Source organism: Takifugu rubripes, chromosome 10 (assembly GCF_901000725.2).
Source record: "Takifugu rubripes chromosome 10, fTakRub1.2, whole genome shotgun sequence".
Lineage (NCBI taxonomy): Eukaryota > Metazoa > Chordata > Actinopteri > Tetraodontiformes > Tetraodontidae > Takifugu > Takifugu rubripes.
The window spans coordinates 10,785,731-10,801,651 of record NC_042294.1 but is presented as its reverse complement, the minus strand read 5'-3'; the positions used below and the strand labels follow the sequence as shown (position 1 = coordinate 10,801,651).

The window sequence follows — 15,921 nt, the reverse complement described above, 5'->3', positions numbered from 1 at the left end:
ACGGTGAGATCAAACGGCCTGTCGGTGTGGGGTGGGGGTGGGGGGGGGGGCATTCTCTCCCCCGCCGCTGCGGCGAGGCCTCGACGATGTCGGGTGTCGCTGAGAAGCAGCTGCGCGCACACGGGACCGTTGTAGCGAGAGAAGATAAATACAAGGCTTTGAAACCGAATCCCGTTCGCGCGGCTTCGACTCCACCTCTGGCTGAAACGTTTGTATTTTACCTAAAGGAAATTAAACGCGTAGCGGCGGTTTATCGCTAAACGACGGATGGCGGCGGCCCCCTCGCACGCTCGTCGTCGACGCGTTTTGACAGGCGTTCGACCCACGCAGGTGATTAGCACGACCGCGAGCTAGCTCGCTCATTTGTTTCCACGCGTCATCTGATGGAATATTAATGTAACATCGACTCCACCCGCCCGAGGAGCCCCCCCAGCCCGTCGTCAACACGCTCTTGTCGTGCCTGATGGAGGATGTGATCAGGGATTATTGACACGTTTGCTCCCGATTCTTCTTTCTACTTCAGGGCAGAAAATAAACCAGAATATTTTTACACCTAAAACTGCCAACTGTCCGAAGGCAGCGGGGAAGAAACAGATGTAAGACTTCTTTTATCTTCCTCTGCCTCCTTTATCTCCACGACTCCGGCTGTTATTGATCGGAAGCATCAGGACGTGAAAGGAAAACGATGTTTGAGGAACGCTGGGATGATCGCGTTGCCGTCAGCCGCAGAGCGAACTTTGAGTCGCACGTTGCGCAACAAAAAAAGAGGGGAAAATCCACGAAACTTCTGTCGCTGATGCGGGTGAACGTGGCGGCGATTGGTCCCCGTAACACCTGTAAAACCCGTGTGCTTTCATCACGTCTTTTCCCTCCTCCACCTGTTGGAGGGAATTTGATACCTGGAGATAATGGATGGGTAACTTTGTTCCAGAGGTCATGTTTCACGGGCGATCCGAGACGTCCCCCCCCCCACGCACGCCACAGCTCGCCTACAACAGCAGCAGGTTTCACATCAAGCCCGAACGCGACAATAGAGGCAGCTGTGTGTCCGGAACGGTTCAGAGATCAGCCGGAACGCTGGAACAGCCGAAAACAAACTCGCTCAGTATTCACCGCCGGTGGCACGGCGTTCCCACTTATGTGGCATAAAATCTTTAGGCATAAATACTAAAATATTCATGATATTTGTGGACATCGGTTAGCTACAATGTTCGATATGTCATTAAGGTTTATGCGGTGGGGGTTGGGAGCCCCCCCGGTGGTTGGCTGCAGTATTGATTGTTAGCATCTCCCCTCATTAACAGTTGTTTGACTTGATTATTCATTATGATTGACGGCCGATGGATCAAAACTCATAATTCCCTGACCTGCTTCCCTTCGGATGATTAGCGTCTGTTTTTTAGCTTTTTTCTCAGCTCGTTAGGAGGCAACAGTTGTTCCTGACCACTTTTTACAGTCCTTCACGGCTCTCCTGACCGAGAGTGAAGGCTGACGTATAATTGGGAGCAAACAAAGGTCGGTAATTATTTAGCATGGTTAGCATGTGGCCGTGTCCTGCACATCCTGCTGCATCTTTAATAGGCGCTCGTCTTCACGTCCGGTTTCAAGGCAGTAATAACTGTAGGTTCATCCTTGTTCAACCCTGTGTTTTGGTCGATTACAACAAGTCTGTTTTGATTAGCTCGGAACTTTGGGTTAAATATTGCCTGGCGTTGTGTAAAATGTGGAGTAAAGTTAATTAACGGAGCAGATTATGCTGCTGGCAGACCGCAGAGACACTCTGGAAACCTAATGGAAGTCTGGGTCAGATTTATGGCTCTTCTTCTTCTCCGCCGCTGTAGAAGGAGGAAAGTTTGACTGCAGCTCTGAGGCTCTGGAGACCGTAACTCATTCCTATCTTCTACTCAGCCCGAGAACATTTGTAAGTATCCGGCTCGTTCTTGACGCCAATAAAACCAAATCGCTGTCTGCCAGGACCAAGGTCAAAGCGCGTTTTCCTGCGCCGCTGCGATTATTCCGGCCTCCGCTGAAGGTCGATCAGCTGTTTACTCTCCGCGTGTGCTGGAGAGCCGGATTATTAAAAAGTTAAATATGTGTTGTTTGGTTTCGGCTCAAAGTTTGCTGGAAATACGAAGAATATGTCACTTCCCCCCGCGCGCGCGTCGTTAGCATGTTTGAACAGATTGACAACAAGCACATTTACGTCTGCACGGCCTCCTCGGCGACTCTGTTTGCCGCGTGTCTGTTAGCTTTCTGCCGGCCAATCACGTTTGACCGTGGCTGTCGTGGACGGCGAGCTCCTCCAGCTGCACGTGTAGCAACATCTCAGCTAGCTTAGCCGGGACTGAAGCTAAAACGAAACCTTCCTCCCAGGAGACGGCTTCTCCATCTTTATACAGTGGGACCTCTACTTACGAACGTCTCTACATGCGAAATTTTCAGGTTACGAAACGTCTCAACAGGAAAATATTTCCTCTTGTTACGAAAGAAATTTCAGGATATGAAAGGCAAAAATAGCGAATAGTGAACGCAAACATGCTTGTAGCTGCTCTGCCATTGGCTATTGCCTAGCATCTTCCTGTAATCCCATTGGCTAGGAGGGACGTCAATATGTACAAGTTTGTGTGTATCCCAGCATCGTCTTCGTCGTCTTCGGGATTTATTGTGGGTGTTCGTTTGTTTGTCCATTAGATGGCGGTGTTACCACAAGTGTTAACGTTCGTTGCTAGTAATGACGGCTAATGTAAGATTAGCCTGTAATAAAGTTCATTTTGTTCCTGGAGAAGCCTTGCACTGAATTCCTACATTTATTGTGCGGTAATCTAATTGTAACATGCATTTGTTACATGTTTTGATGCATTTTTATGGTTTATAAAAAAAATTATGTCCGAATTTTTGGGGGCTTGGAACGGATTAGGGCATTTACATGGAAAACACGTCTCTACTTACGTAATTTTCAGGTTACAAAACAACTTCCGGAACCAATTAATTTCATAAGTAGAGCTCCCACTGTATTTATTTGCTGTATCTGAGAGGCTGCGGTTCTGCTGAGCTAAGCTATCACGAGCTTGTTAGTCAGTAGAACCAGTTTGACGATAGTTTTGGCAGCAGGAGTTTGGAGATGTAAGTAAAAGTAGTTCAATCCCAGCCGGACTCACAGGAGCTTAAATAAGTAAAGACGGACAGCGGTGTTGATGGGAAATCAATCGCTGAGCAAAAACAAATGATCTCGCCGCTGCACAGGCAGGTTCTCCAGGCTCCTGGACTCCAGAAGCACGAGGAAGCCTCCTCTCCGGATCGGCCTAATGGAGAAATTGATTTCCACGCATGGCTTCCGTGTTCAGAGATTTCTTTACCAAAATGCCCGTCTGAGCGCCGGGAAAAGGACTGGAGAGAATCAATTAAAATTAATTTCAGAGTTGAGGTGTTTCTGTCTGTTACTTAGAGCAACACTCATTTTCGGCGGATTCGGCGCCCCGGCGTCGGGCCTCCGGAAAATGAAAAACATGATTGCTTTCTTCAACTCAAGAGGGGACGGAATAATTCACTCTTTGAGCTTCCAGGGAATTTAAGAAGCAGCTTAATAAAATGAAAAAGCCGCGTGTGCTGGTGTGCAGGCGACTCACACACTGGGACCAACCTGGGAGGGGAGCCAGGATGTGTCCTGCGTTTAAGATTTATTATTTAGCTTCTTGAAGGACCTTCTGTTGTTTTAGCAATTAGCATTAGCCACGGTCCGTTAGAAACATCTGAGTGATAGCATAAATGCTATCGACTTCCACAGTTTTAGAACGTTATAGGAGCCGTAAATCTCTCCGTCTTCTAACATTCCCTCACACTCGGAGGATGAGTCGGGGGTTCAGCTCCTTGCTCAAGGGTACCTCGGCGGTGCTCTGAAGGTGTCCTGGCACCTCTCCTGCTTCCAACTTTGGTCTGCAACTGGGGCTCGACCCAAGAACCCTCTACCTGCCAGCCCAGTCCCCTCTGGACTAGCCAAATTTAGTTTCCGTGTTAAAATTCCGGAATAAGAGCAGATCAAGTCCCGATTGACCGTACGGAATGGGCCGTTTTTTACCGACTGTTGCAACAGTGGTGGTGCTAAACATGCACTTTTGATGTTGATTAAGGTTACTGAAACATGAATTCATGAGGATTCGGATCCTCGCGGTGGCAAAAAGTGTGTTTGGAGAAGAGCGACGGTCCCAGTTGCTTCACCTGTGCCTAATGAAAATGGGATTAGTGTCAAAATGTGGCAAAAACGCCGTCCGGCCGCAGGGCGACGACTGGCGGATCAATAACCCGACGAAGATGGAAACAGACGGCGGATAAATCACAACTTTCACAAAGAACGGAACCAAACTTGGCAGGAAACAAAAGCGACCAGGGGACATCTGCAGATCCACCAGCTGCCCAGTATCACCAGTCCAGGCACTGGACAATGTGGAGACATCTAGAGTCCAACAGATACGTTAACGTAAGACAGCAGCACACTTCCTGTTTACGCTGCAGGCAAAGAACTAGCGAGAACGTCTCCTGGTCTTCAACACCGGAACCAGTTAGAGACCAATAACACCACCAGTAACACAACAGGTGGACAAATGTGACGGGGTTGACAGGGTCCCGTGTCCCGGACGTCAGGTGGTTTAGAAAACACCGCCAGGCTCCAGCTGCAGCCATCCAATCACGACTTTACGCAGGCATCGATTTGGACCACTCGGGAAAGATGAATGCGTATTATTTATGAACGAGCGCTTGTTTTTCCTCTTTATGGCGCCGCCGTTAGCGTAGCAGCTCTGTCGGAGCATCTAAGGACACCCCCAGGTTGGACACCCCGACGTGGAGGAGACAAAATCAATGCGTCCAGCTTTTGCCCTGTTGACCGCTCGTGTCTGTCTGGGGCAACGCGAGCGGCGTGGCTGCGAGGCGAGGATGAGGAGCTGGAGCTCAGCGAAGAGTAAAGACGGGGGCTCGTGTGGACACTCATGCATCCGCCGGCACAATGGACGCCTTTGTCCAGCAGGAGGACTTGGCAGAGGACCGCGGCTCCAGGGTGAAAATAGAATCCCACTGTCCCCCGTTGGCTCTGGGAGTCCTCAGCTGCCGTGGTTACGGAGGTGGTGGCCAAAGACCCCCCCCTCAAAGACCCCCTCCCCCCTCAAAGACCCCCCCTCAAAGACCCCCCTAACCTCCTCCTGCTTCTCATCTTTTCATCACTTTGCTCCCACGTGAGTCACGCGCACGAGACGCCGAAGAGGGACGAGCGCGTCCAGACTTACCTGGTTACAGGTTGTTCTGCAGTCTGACACACACACACACACACACACACACACACACACACACACACACACACACACACACACACAGCGATGGAATAAATCCTACCTGTACTGCGAAGCTCTTCAGTCCTTCCTTCCTGCGGAAGCCATCCGCTCCAGATCTTGCACTTTTTCAGCGTCTCTTTGATGCTTTGATGATCGTCCGCTTCTTTTTTTGTTTGTTTTAATATTATTTTTTAAATAACAAAAGTCCAGTCGAAAGAAGGAATAAATGGGAGCGTCAGCCGAGCCGTCAGCTCCGTCCAGCTCCGTCGGGGCGAGAGAAGTGTGACACAAAGTGATGTTCAGGTGGCGGCCGATACGCTCCTTCTCCTCCCTTTGCTCTCTCTCCCTTTGATTTCTCTTGTGTTTCTGCTGCTCGCTCTACCTGTTCAAGCCGTTAGCGTTAGCGCTCGCGCAGCTGCTGCTTCACTGACACTCTGTGTCATATCTGAGCGCTGCGCTCTCGCTCCGTCTGGCCCCCCTCGTTCCTCTTAAGACCATCCCTCCTCCCTCCCTCCTCTCTCCCTCCCTCCCTCCTCCCTCCCTCCTCCCTCTACGGAACATTGAGACCGGGCCATTGTATCTGAAAGGCTGAATTAACCTGCGGGAACAAACAGACTTTAGCTGCAGTTGATTTTCCTCTACAGTCCTCGACCTTCTGACCCTTCACATTCGTACACCCGCTTCTCTTTTACGGGGATTAATAGTCTCTGAACTTTGAGCTGCCAGGTCATCGCTGCACTTTATCCAAGGACTGTTTGGGGTGGGGGTGGGGGGGGGGGTCTTCGGGTCTGTCCTCACAGGACTTTTGCTCCATTAACCAATCAGGGCAGGTTCTCTACACATTGGAGCCATCTGTGTTATGCAAATTCCATCAACTGTGGCCATTTTCTGCTCAGAATTTGAAGTCAAATGTAGTAAAAATCGCACTTTATTCATGGTTTATTTCTCACGTGGCCTTGGTGGCACAGAGGGACTGAGGGCTCCCTCTCCTTAATTTTGATCCTCTAAAAACGGTTTGTGTCGTGTTTTGAGACTCATCGTATTTAAATGCCATTAAAAATTAGCTCCATTCTGAGAAAATGGAACGCCCATCTTTGTTTTATGAAGCCGTCGGAGGGAATAAAAGAGTCAAACATTTAAGAAACGGGAACACTCGCCCTTTTTAATGAAGCACTTCAGACGAAACCGGTTCATAAAATAATCACGAGTGAGACAAAAGTGAATCAGTCAATATTTCCCACCCTCCTCCTCTAATGAGTGTCGCTGTCTAATTGATGCTAATTGAATAAATGGAGTCATTTGGAATCAGATAGAATCCGTCCCTGAAGGATGTGGACCGACGATGGACGACGTGCGCGTCCAGCACACGCGTGTCAGTCGGCACCATACAAATGTGGGTCCTGATGCTTAACGTGTTTGGAAATGTTAATAAAATTGGGAACTTTTCCACAAAAAATGCCAGACGGGAAGCCCGAAAGCCGGAACTCTGTATCCGGGGGTGGCTGGCCTGTCTGGAAGGTGCAGATCCCAATCCATCACTAATTTTAATAATAAAGTTTAAGAATGATTTTCTGATATACTTCTTGGCCGCCCTCACGAGCGCCGGAGTGATTACATTAACGAGGAATTTCTGTGGAGAACGATAAAAGTGATGAATGCGTTTCTGTTTCGACGGAATAACAATGAGGATCAGGATATTTTTAGCCCTAAAAGAATCATCCTGGCGTGAATATTAAGTGCACTGTTTGGGTGGAGAAAGCCTGTTTGAGCAGCTCCTGCGTCTCCGAGGGGCTTCTGAAGGTGCTTCGCCGGATCGACCTCGCGAGCGGCGCCGGTCGATCTGTTGGGTTTAACCCCAGGGGAGCCGAGGGCCGGCGTGTCCCGCTCCCTCAACCTGTAAATCCCATCGATCAGCTGGGATAATAAGGCCGCGCCAACACGTCCCCGGAGAGGGAGACGAGAAAACAATTAAAGGAGCGCCAGCGTGGCGGCGGCGCCGCGCGGAACCGAAGCAACAAGAGAGCGAGATGGAAGCGGGAGAAAGCGGGAGGAACTTTCAAAGAGCAGAAAGTGAAGGCAACTTTTCCTTCTGTACCGGTGCGACAACGCCGTCGGTTCTGCTGAGGCAGAATCCATTATTTAGCACTTAAAGCCCATTTTCACCACGTCAGGTGGGTGTTTTCTGTATCATCAGGCTCGTTAATGGGATCAATGGGGCTTGTGAGGTGAACCGGTGGCCCGGGTTGCCCACATTCACTTCTGGATCTTAGTCCAAACTAAGGAATCTTCTTTTAGGTTGTGGCAGCTTCATGGATTCGCTGTTGTCACCGGCTTTGGATCAGGAGCTTTTTCAGCTGGTTTACACAGACGTCACATTTGGGTGAAATGTCCCTTTAAATGATGTTACCCTGCTAACCAGCCTGTCCACTGATGGGTAATGATGTCCAGAGGGACGCTGCAACCATGAGACTGAGCAAATAATGAGGTGAAAGAAAATATCTGTGTGTGTGTGTGTGTGTATCCGTGGGTGTGTATCCGTGTGTGTGTATCCGTGGGTGTGTATCCGTGTGTGTGTATCCGTGGGTGTGTATCCGTGTGTGTCGGCGTTGGGTCAAACTTCCCTATCCAGCCATTAATCCTGATTTTCTCCCATACTTTAATTTCTGTTTTAAGTTTGCAGCCAGTGACATCAGAAACACATCAAAGACTTGGTTTTTTTTGAGCCTTTGATTTATTGCAGGTTATTAAACAATATTCCGGAGCGTGCTCCCGGTTTTCCACTAGTTCACCCTCTGGTCGGGGACAGACGCATCAGTGAAAGACAAAACGCACGCACGCACGTGCACTGTGGACCATCCTCTATTTCACGTGCGGCTGGTTGGGAGTGAGTGACAGCCACGGCGTCCTAATTGTCAGCGGTCGTTGGCGGCGCTCCGCAAAACCCTCATTTGTGCCGTGATGGACGTGTGAGCGGGCTGCAGGTCCTGGCTGTCTGATTCACCAGTCAGCCGCAGCAGGGCTGCAAGGAAGAAATAAAACATTTACCAGGGAGGTTAGCAGCTTCACCCCCCCCCTCGATGGATCGTGCGGGAGAAGAGCCGGAACGATCCGATCCGAACTTGGGCCGCCTTTGATCCTGACGCGCCGCTGCAGCCAGTCGGGTCGTGTTCCGCGTTCCCTCACAAAGCACATATTCAATAACCTGCCAGTCAGCGGCCGACATGCTGGATTCCCTCATTTTCCTCCTGTCAGTCGGATCCCAGCAGGACTGAGCGAGCGTTTCCGGTTCGCTGTGTTTTTATTTATGCGACGCCCTCCCGGCGGGAGCCGCCGCCTCCTCACGGCCACGCAAACACACTGCTGAGGCGGTAACTCGCGTCCGCTGGAACGAACGCACGAAGGTGAACGTTCCTTCCTCTGAACAGGGAGAAGCCCAGAGCAGGACCAGGCTCATATGGGAGGGGGGAAGGGAAAAAATCCTCCTGCGGAGTTTTGAAATCTCTGGATTCTTTTTCTTCCTGGTTTGTGGAACATGAAAGAAAGAAAGGTCACATGACCTTATGGTGTGTAATCTGTGTGTTTCCAGGGATAACGAGCAATCGGCGAAGTAGCGCTGCGGTTTCCACGCGATCTCAGAAGTGTGAGAAAGAGGCCATAAGTGGTCAAAGCAGTTCTACTCCTCGACTGTCCACTAGAGGGCGCCGGATTTTATGGTCACGTGATTTAATCGTCAAAGCGTTTAAAAATATCGTGAGCTAGCTCGTTTCACGGATTCGGTCGCACGAAGGAGTCAAGCCGCACAAATGTGACAGAGGTTTCGGTGGCATCTGGCTAGAAACAGGAAGTTAACTTTGAAAACTTGAACATCTGGAGCGTGTTTATTTTTTTTTTTTGTTTTTTTTTTTGCTGCTTATACAGTCAAATATTCTGACCTTATTAAGATTTCCAATAATCGACCACACAGTAAATGAAGTGTTGACATTTCCCTGGCTGATGTGAGCAGATGTTGAACTTGGCTTGTTTTGCATGGGGGGGAGAGAGAGAGTGTGTGTGTGTGTGTGGGGGGGGGTAATGAGCCTTTCCACAAGTTTGCAGAGTGTAAACGGATATTAGATGCAAATATTTTGTGACGGTGGACCACATCTGCTTCCAGCTGTTCCAACAAATCCTCCATAATTGGCTGCTGGATGTTTTTGTGCTCCGAAGGGTCAAACCTGCCAGGCTGATGTTTTATTTACTCAGTGGGCATTTTTGCTTCGGAATTCTATAAAATATTAATAGCTGGACACATGCATTCAGTTATCCGTTGAAAGAACTCGGACGCGACCACACGTGCACATATTACTGTTTTTAGGAAGGGTTCCTCGTTAGATCCACCTGCAGGTTCACCAGGCTCCGCCCCCTCCAGGCTCCGCCCACATCAGCTTCAGCGTAAGGGAATTAATACTTAAACGGGGACTTTTGTCCTCCTGAACATGGACACACAAAAGATCACTAAAAGATGAAATTACTGACAAATTTTGGAAACCAAACGGAACCTGAGTGTCTCTCCTTCCGGCGCGGCGCCGACAGCCTGGTGTGATGACCGCCGTGCTGTGGTGGATTAGTCCAAATCCACTGTCGAGCTTCCAGGGCGCATCGACGAGAGACAGAAGAGGGTTTTGTTGGTGCTGTTAGCGGCGCTGTTGTGTGCCCGATGTTGTGATGGTTGTGTAACGGGAGCGTGGCGCGCTGCCGGAGCCCCGGGGACGCCAACATACACCGTGTGTCGGTCACAGCTGGGGGTCTGAAAGTCTTTCTCCGCTGGGACGGCTCCACCGCGCCTCCCACGTCCTCCCCGCAGCGGTGGCCCAGTTGCTCTCTGGATTTTCTGACCCAATAGGATCTGAGAAGGAGCGCCGGTGGCAGATTGGAGCACTCCGGTGGATTAGCCCGGCTCCTCGTCTTGGCTCGGCTTGAGACGGAGCCCTGGAGAGCGTTCTGCTTTAGTATGTGAGCCACAGACGTGCTGGGGAGGGCGAATGTCGTGCACATCTGCCGCTGTCCCTCCAGGGACGCAGCCTGTTTTCACCCCACCGGAACCCTGGAGAGGAGGGGGTGAGGAGGGGCAAGTTGAGTCTAATTATCCATCATTGTCCATTAGAGCGCTAATCAGGTGGGATTAATGAAAAAGTTGATCAGAAATGGCTTTTAACCATTTTATCGGAATCTGGTGACCAGGTTGAAGCGTCTTTAAGCCTCTTTGCTTGTTTTAATATGAGATGAGCCCAGAAGAGCATCAGGTCGCAGAGCAGCGCTTTCATTTCAGTTTCAGTTTTTTTTTAAAGCAATAAAACAATCTGGAGTCGTGTAATTACCCCTCAGGAGGAATGGGAGCGGAAATAGGTTATTCCTGCAATAATTATCTGTAAACATTCCTCACTTCTTCCGCGCAATGTGGAAGATTGACAGGAAAAACATGGTGGAACCCCCCCTCCCCCCACAAATATTTTCAAGTGGAATCCTCCACAATTAGGAGGAATGTCGACTGGATGGGAAGAAAGAGCTGGAAAAAGCTGCTAATTGAAAACGGAAAAAGGGTCTCTTAATTATTTCTGGGAATAAAGGAGCCAAACAGGTTGTGGGGGGGGGGGGGGAGTAATTTTAGTGGGTTGCATCATTAAGAGAGTGTAAATTCCTGCTGTGCTGCGCTCACACCGGTTCGGCGTTCTCAGCGGGGGGGGGGGGGGCTTGATCTCTTGTTTCCATTCATCAGACCAGGAGACGTCGCAACGATTAAACCAACGATTGAAGCTTTTCACCCGGCGCCGCATCGCCGCCCAGCATGAGGCGTCCCTGGTCCAGCGGGCCGGAGATAAGAATCGCTCCGGAGCTGCTGGAATTCCAATATGAGAAAGCAATCTTCTGGGGGGGGGGGGGGGGGGGGGCAGTCACCTGTGGAAAGAACCAGGCGCCACAATCGAGCCGATGGAGACAGAGTTTTCTGTGGACAAACGCCGTCCGTGTCGGGCTGAAATGGACGTGTGACAGGACCGGGAAGAGCTGAAGTCCTACAAATGGGTTACGTCCTGGAGACGGTCGCAGGAGGCCTGAAAGGAATCGTTGGCTCTTTTTCTTTTTTTTGACATTTTCTCCTGATGACATTAAAGTCAAAGCAGCATCCGCGGAGACGCTGAAAACGAGCGATCGGGAAGAATTTGGAACGTGCAGATGTGAGAATGAGTATCTGAGAGATGATAACAACGTCCCCCAGAACTTCAAGTCTCTACAGCAGCGGTTGCCCACACGGGCCGGGACAATTATGGGCTACCATCGTAGCGCCAGGCGTCATCGTTAGCCTCGAACAGACACCAGGATGCAGCTTTTAGGTGCTTTCAGATGATTAATGAGCAAATATGTTTGTTTTTTTTGGTTTTATTGCCTAAATTTATTGTTGCAAATGTCTCGTTCATGCTTCACGTAGTCCTTTTCAAAATTATTTTACATTATTAAAGTTGATTTTTTTCCTTAATAGGCGTATCCAGTGTGTGTTCAGCGGCTGCACGCTCATCCGGGTTTGTCATTAGCATTCCCGTCGAGTTAGAGGAAAGCGTAAACTTGCGTCAAATTGCTCAGAGCACTTACAGGAAGTCACAGATGTGGCGCCTCCTAGGACGCTAATTCTTTTGTTTGATTGAAAACAAATTATGAGAAGAGGAGGATAAAAAAAAAACTAATTGGAGCTTTAATTTCTGGTGGCTTTCAGCTCTGCTGGTGGGGACCTTGAAGCTGATCGTGGTGCCACAGGCGTTGTTGTTAGGGAGACAAAAGAAAAGGAAACCGGAGCCCAAATGGTGGCGGATTCAACTTTCAAACCTTTGTTCATGTCAAAATATTCTCTTATTTAGCCTTCGAGCACTGTTGAATTAATGTAAGCCAGCAGTGTTTCATTGTCTTCTGGCAGGAGGTGTGTGAGCAGAGGAGGGAGTGTGTGATCCCCTAAAAAGGTGTGTTTTCCCAATCCTTTCTATCCCTTTTTGAGTTGGAGTTGTTGGATCTAGCTAGTCGCGGTGTCAGTTTGGAGTGTGTGAGTGCCTGTGAGGGAGTGTGTGAGACTCCCAGGTGTGCTCGGCCCTCGTGGCGGCCAACGGCGGCTTGGCCGGGCTGAACAGGAAGTGCTCGGTGTGGAGGAGGTGGCGGCGCTGGCTGTTCCTGGACAGGGTGGACAGGTGAGGTGTCTGAGCGCTCCTAAAGCAGCATAGTAAGCTAAAGAAGGAAGGACGGAGCCTCTTTCTGACTGTAGTGAGCTGTCTCACACACACACACACACACACACACACACACACACACACACACACGCACACACACACACACACACACACACACACACTGACAGTCAAGAATAAAATTGTACCTTGCGAAAACAAATTATTCGTGCAGCAGGCTGAAGGCACGAAGGGCCTTGATCTGGAGCAGCCTTTTACAGAACAAGCTTCTTTTTATCAGTCTGCCAGACATGTGATAAAACAGCAACATCAGACCCCCCCCCCCATCAAGAGATTTCTAGATTAAAGAAACAAATGTTTTAAGTGAAGGAACCACTCAGCATTTAATGACGAGGCCCGTCCTTTGCTTTCGTTTGCTGTTTTCCTTTCCGCCATCGTGGGCTGTTTCAGATTGGGGACGTTAAATGCCAAAGGATGAATCATATTGATGTTGTTTTTATAAGAGCTCCGCATCGCTGAAGGCAGCTTTGAGCCGCGAAGCTACACCCTGCTAGCTAAAACACACTTCTGCTAGCTAAAGCACGCTTCCAGGACCAGCCCTTGGTTTTTATTAACAGTTATTAACAGTTTATTAACAGTTATTGACCGTCTATTAACAGTTGTGGTCTGACTAACCGCACAAAGAGGATGAGCTTTCTAGAGGAAAATGAATGCTAGGCTGAATTGCTGCGGCTCAGAGGATTTTAACGGTGCAGAGTCTATTTTAGCCTGTAATCAGGCAGAGCCTCATGCAGCCTCTCAACACGGTCTGAAGCAGCTGGTTTATTCTCAGGGACGTGTGGAGGAGGACATGTTGCCACCTGACAGAGGACAGTAGCCAGACGTGACCAGGTTTATTGTTTTAAACACTATTTCAATGTCTTGGAGGGTTGTAAATTAAAACCAGCTGGTTTTGCAGATTATTCTTTGGTTTTTATGTGATATTGTGACTAAGAATAATATTTTAAGAACACATATTGGCATTGTGATTCAACACTAACTGTTGTTAATGGCTTTAGAGGGGTTTTACTGAGTGCACGTGTCTTAGGCAGTGGTGGTGGTTCCAGAGGAGATCCAGAAAGTGTTGATAGCCTCAGGTCCAAAACACTGGTTTTAGCCAACCTTCTAGACAAAGTACAGGGTTCACTGGTCCGATCCCAGATCCAAGACATCACAGAAATGGATGTTCCCTCTAGCTTCTTTTTCAGACTGAAGAAAAAGCAGAAAAAGTCCATTGATTGCTTTCTGACCCAGGGCAGGAACTTATGGAGCCTGGGCAGATAAGAAGACGGGCTGATGGAGGGGTTCTGATGGAGGGGTTCTGATGGAGGGGTTCTGATGGAGAAGGTCTGTGGTGAACTGCCTGAGGCCTCCCCAATGCCACTCCACAGAGGACGCCAGGACGGACATTTTGGACTTCACTTCGTTATAATAGAGAAGTTGGTGAATCATCTGTCCATGGAAAAAGGGATTGATTGTAATAGGAAACTCTCTGGGCCCGGAACCATCTTCAGATGTCCTCACATGGAGCTCTGGGCTACTCCACCTTCAGGTCTCCACGGACCACATCCAGGATCAGCACGACCAGAGAAAACAAGAAAGGCTCTGGTAGCAATATGTGCATCTATGCGACATGAATGCATAGATACATATTTAGAACAGAGCGGTAAGAGAGGGAGATATGGGGGTGTAATATAGGAGCACTCAGTACTCTGGGCCTGTATCAGCAGAACCGAGCGTTTCCCTACTCACCTTAATTATACACCTTATCAAAATAGAAGGTTTTTTTTATAAACGGCTGCCTCCAATTCATCAGCGTCTGCTGGTAGCTCCTTCAAAGGCACTTTACCCAGACCAGATCCTGTTCAGGAAGGTTTGGAACAGGCTAACGTCTTTGACAGCAAGCTAACGTAAGCTAGCTGTGTCAGAGCAGTAAAACCATTGTGTGTGTGTGTGTGTGTGTGTGTGTGGGAAATAGCTCAGCTCATGAACTGAGACACATTCCTTTATTGCTTTTATGGATATGTTATCATATTTTTTACATTAAATGTGAGCCTCGATTCTTTAAAGGTGAAGAATTTCTGTCACGAAACACTGATCCGGCCGCTCCGCGCAGGCTAACGTCTTTGATTTGTTCTGGTTGTCAGCCTGCAGGAGCTGCAGCCTCTCGCGTGGAAACTAACTTCAGCTGGGAGGAAGCGAAATGCGATGAAATATGAAGAGACACATTTAGTTTCTAATGTGACAACTGTTTCCTTACAACCCCAATAATGCCCGCGCCTTTTGAATACGTCCCATTTTCTCCGCCTGGAAGCCGTAAAACTACAAAATGAATAACATATTTCCATTCAATAGGAAAAAAAAATCCATATTCAGGATGAGGGAATAGTCGAGCGTACTCCAGGTTTCCTTGAAAAACGTGCTGAAAGAATTAGCATATTGAGTGAAATTCTGTTGTAACGCCCAGAGTTGGAGCCGGCAACGCTTGGTGGTTGCGGCTTTCCCTCGCGCGCACGTGCGCGCACGCTCACGCGGCTCAAACGTGCATCCAGTTCAGGCGTTCCCTCAATCAATGGAGCCACATTTGGGATTTCTGAATAGCACAGCTGAGCTCGAACAAACATTCCTGAAAAGAACTTTACTCTCCGAGTCCAAACAAGTTCAGCGGTGGCAAATAAATGTTCTGGAATCAGACGTGTGCAGCCGGAGCGTCGCCATGGCGCCGCAGGAGCTAACTGGACTCATTCACATTCCTCATCGGCTACAGTTCATGAGTTCAATAAAATAACACATTTAACGGGTTAAACAAACAGCGACAGGCATCGGGACAGTTGTCCTCCTGCAGGCTGCCTTGTTGCCATAGCTACAGCAACATTGTTAGCTGCTCTGTTAATGAGAAACTAGAACAATCAGACAGATTTTGGCCCAAAAGTAGAACTTGGGTGTTCATACTTAAGGTGTAGTATAATGTGTAATGTGATCCGCAGACACGGGCGGCACATGTGGCATTTCCTCGACAGCCGGAGGTAATCTGGGGTCGTCGGCGCCGCATGAGGAGCCTTCAGAAGCTGCTCCGCTCTGCTGAGCATCCACAGAAAATCTATTTTTGATGAAAGCCGCCTGAATCCAGATTCGGTTTGTGTCAGACGGCGACGAAACAAATCAGCAAAACCAAATAAAAACAGACAAAAAAAAATAAAAAAAAGGAAATCTGAGGTGGAGATTTGGACGGCGGCTGATGGGATGTCGGGTTCCCGAGGGACGCGGACCTCCTGAACCCTCTTCTGCAGTTGCAGACGGTGGTGGTGCTGGACGGCAGAACCTGCGTCTTTCACGACATCACAGAGCAGCATCAA

At 49.1% G+C, this 15,921-nt stretch overlaps 1 protein-coding gene and 1 long non-coding RNA gene across 3 annotated transcripts in view; one reads left to right on the top strand and one right to left on the bottom strand.

The window, feature by feature from the left end:
• The window catches only part of LOC101064770 (cadherin-20), a 28,825-nt gene extending 23,036 nt beyond the window's left edge, over nucleotides 1-5,789 (bottom strand). Inside the window, exon 1 of the mRNA XM_003968171.3 lies at nucleotides 5,383-5,789. The gene's annotated coding sequence lies outside the window, so the exon portion shown is untranslated. The remainder of the gene's footprint in view (nucleotides 1-5,382) is intronic.
• Nucleotides 1-15,921, top strand: part of LOC115251209 (uncharacterized) — a 58,953-nt gene that overhangs the window by 20,524 nt on the left and 22,508 nt on the right. The window lies entirely within an intron of this gene.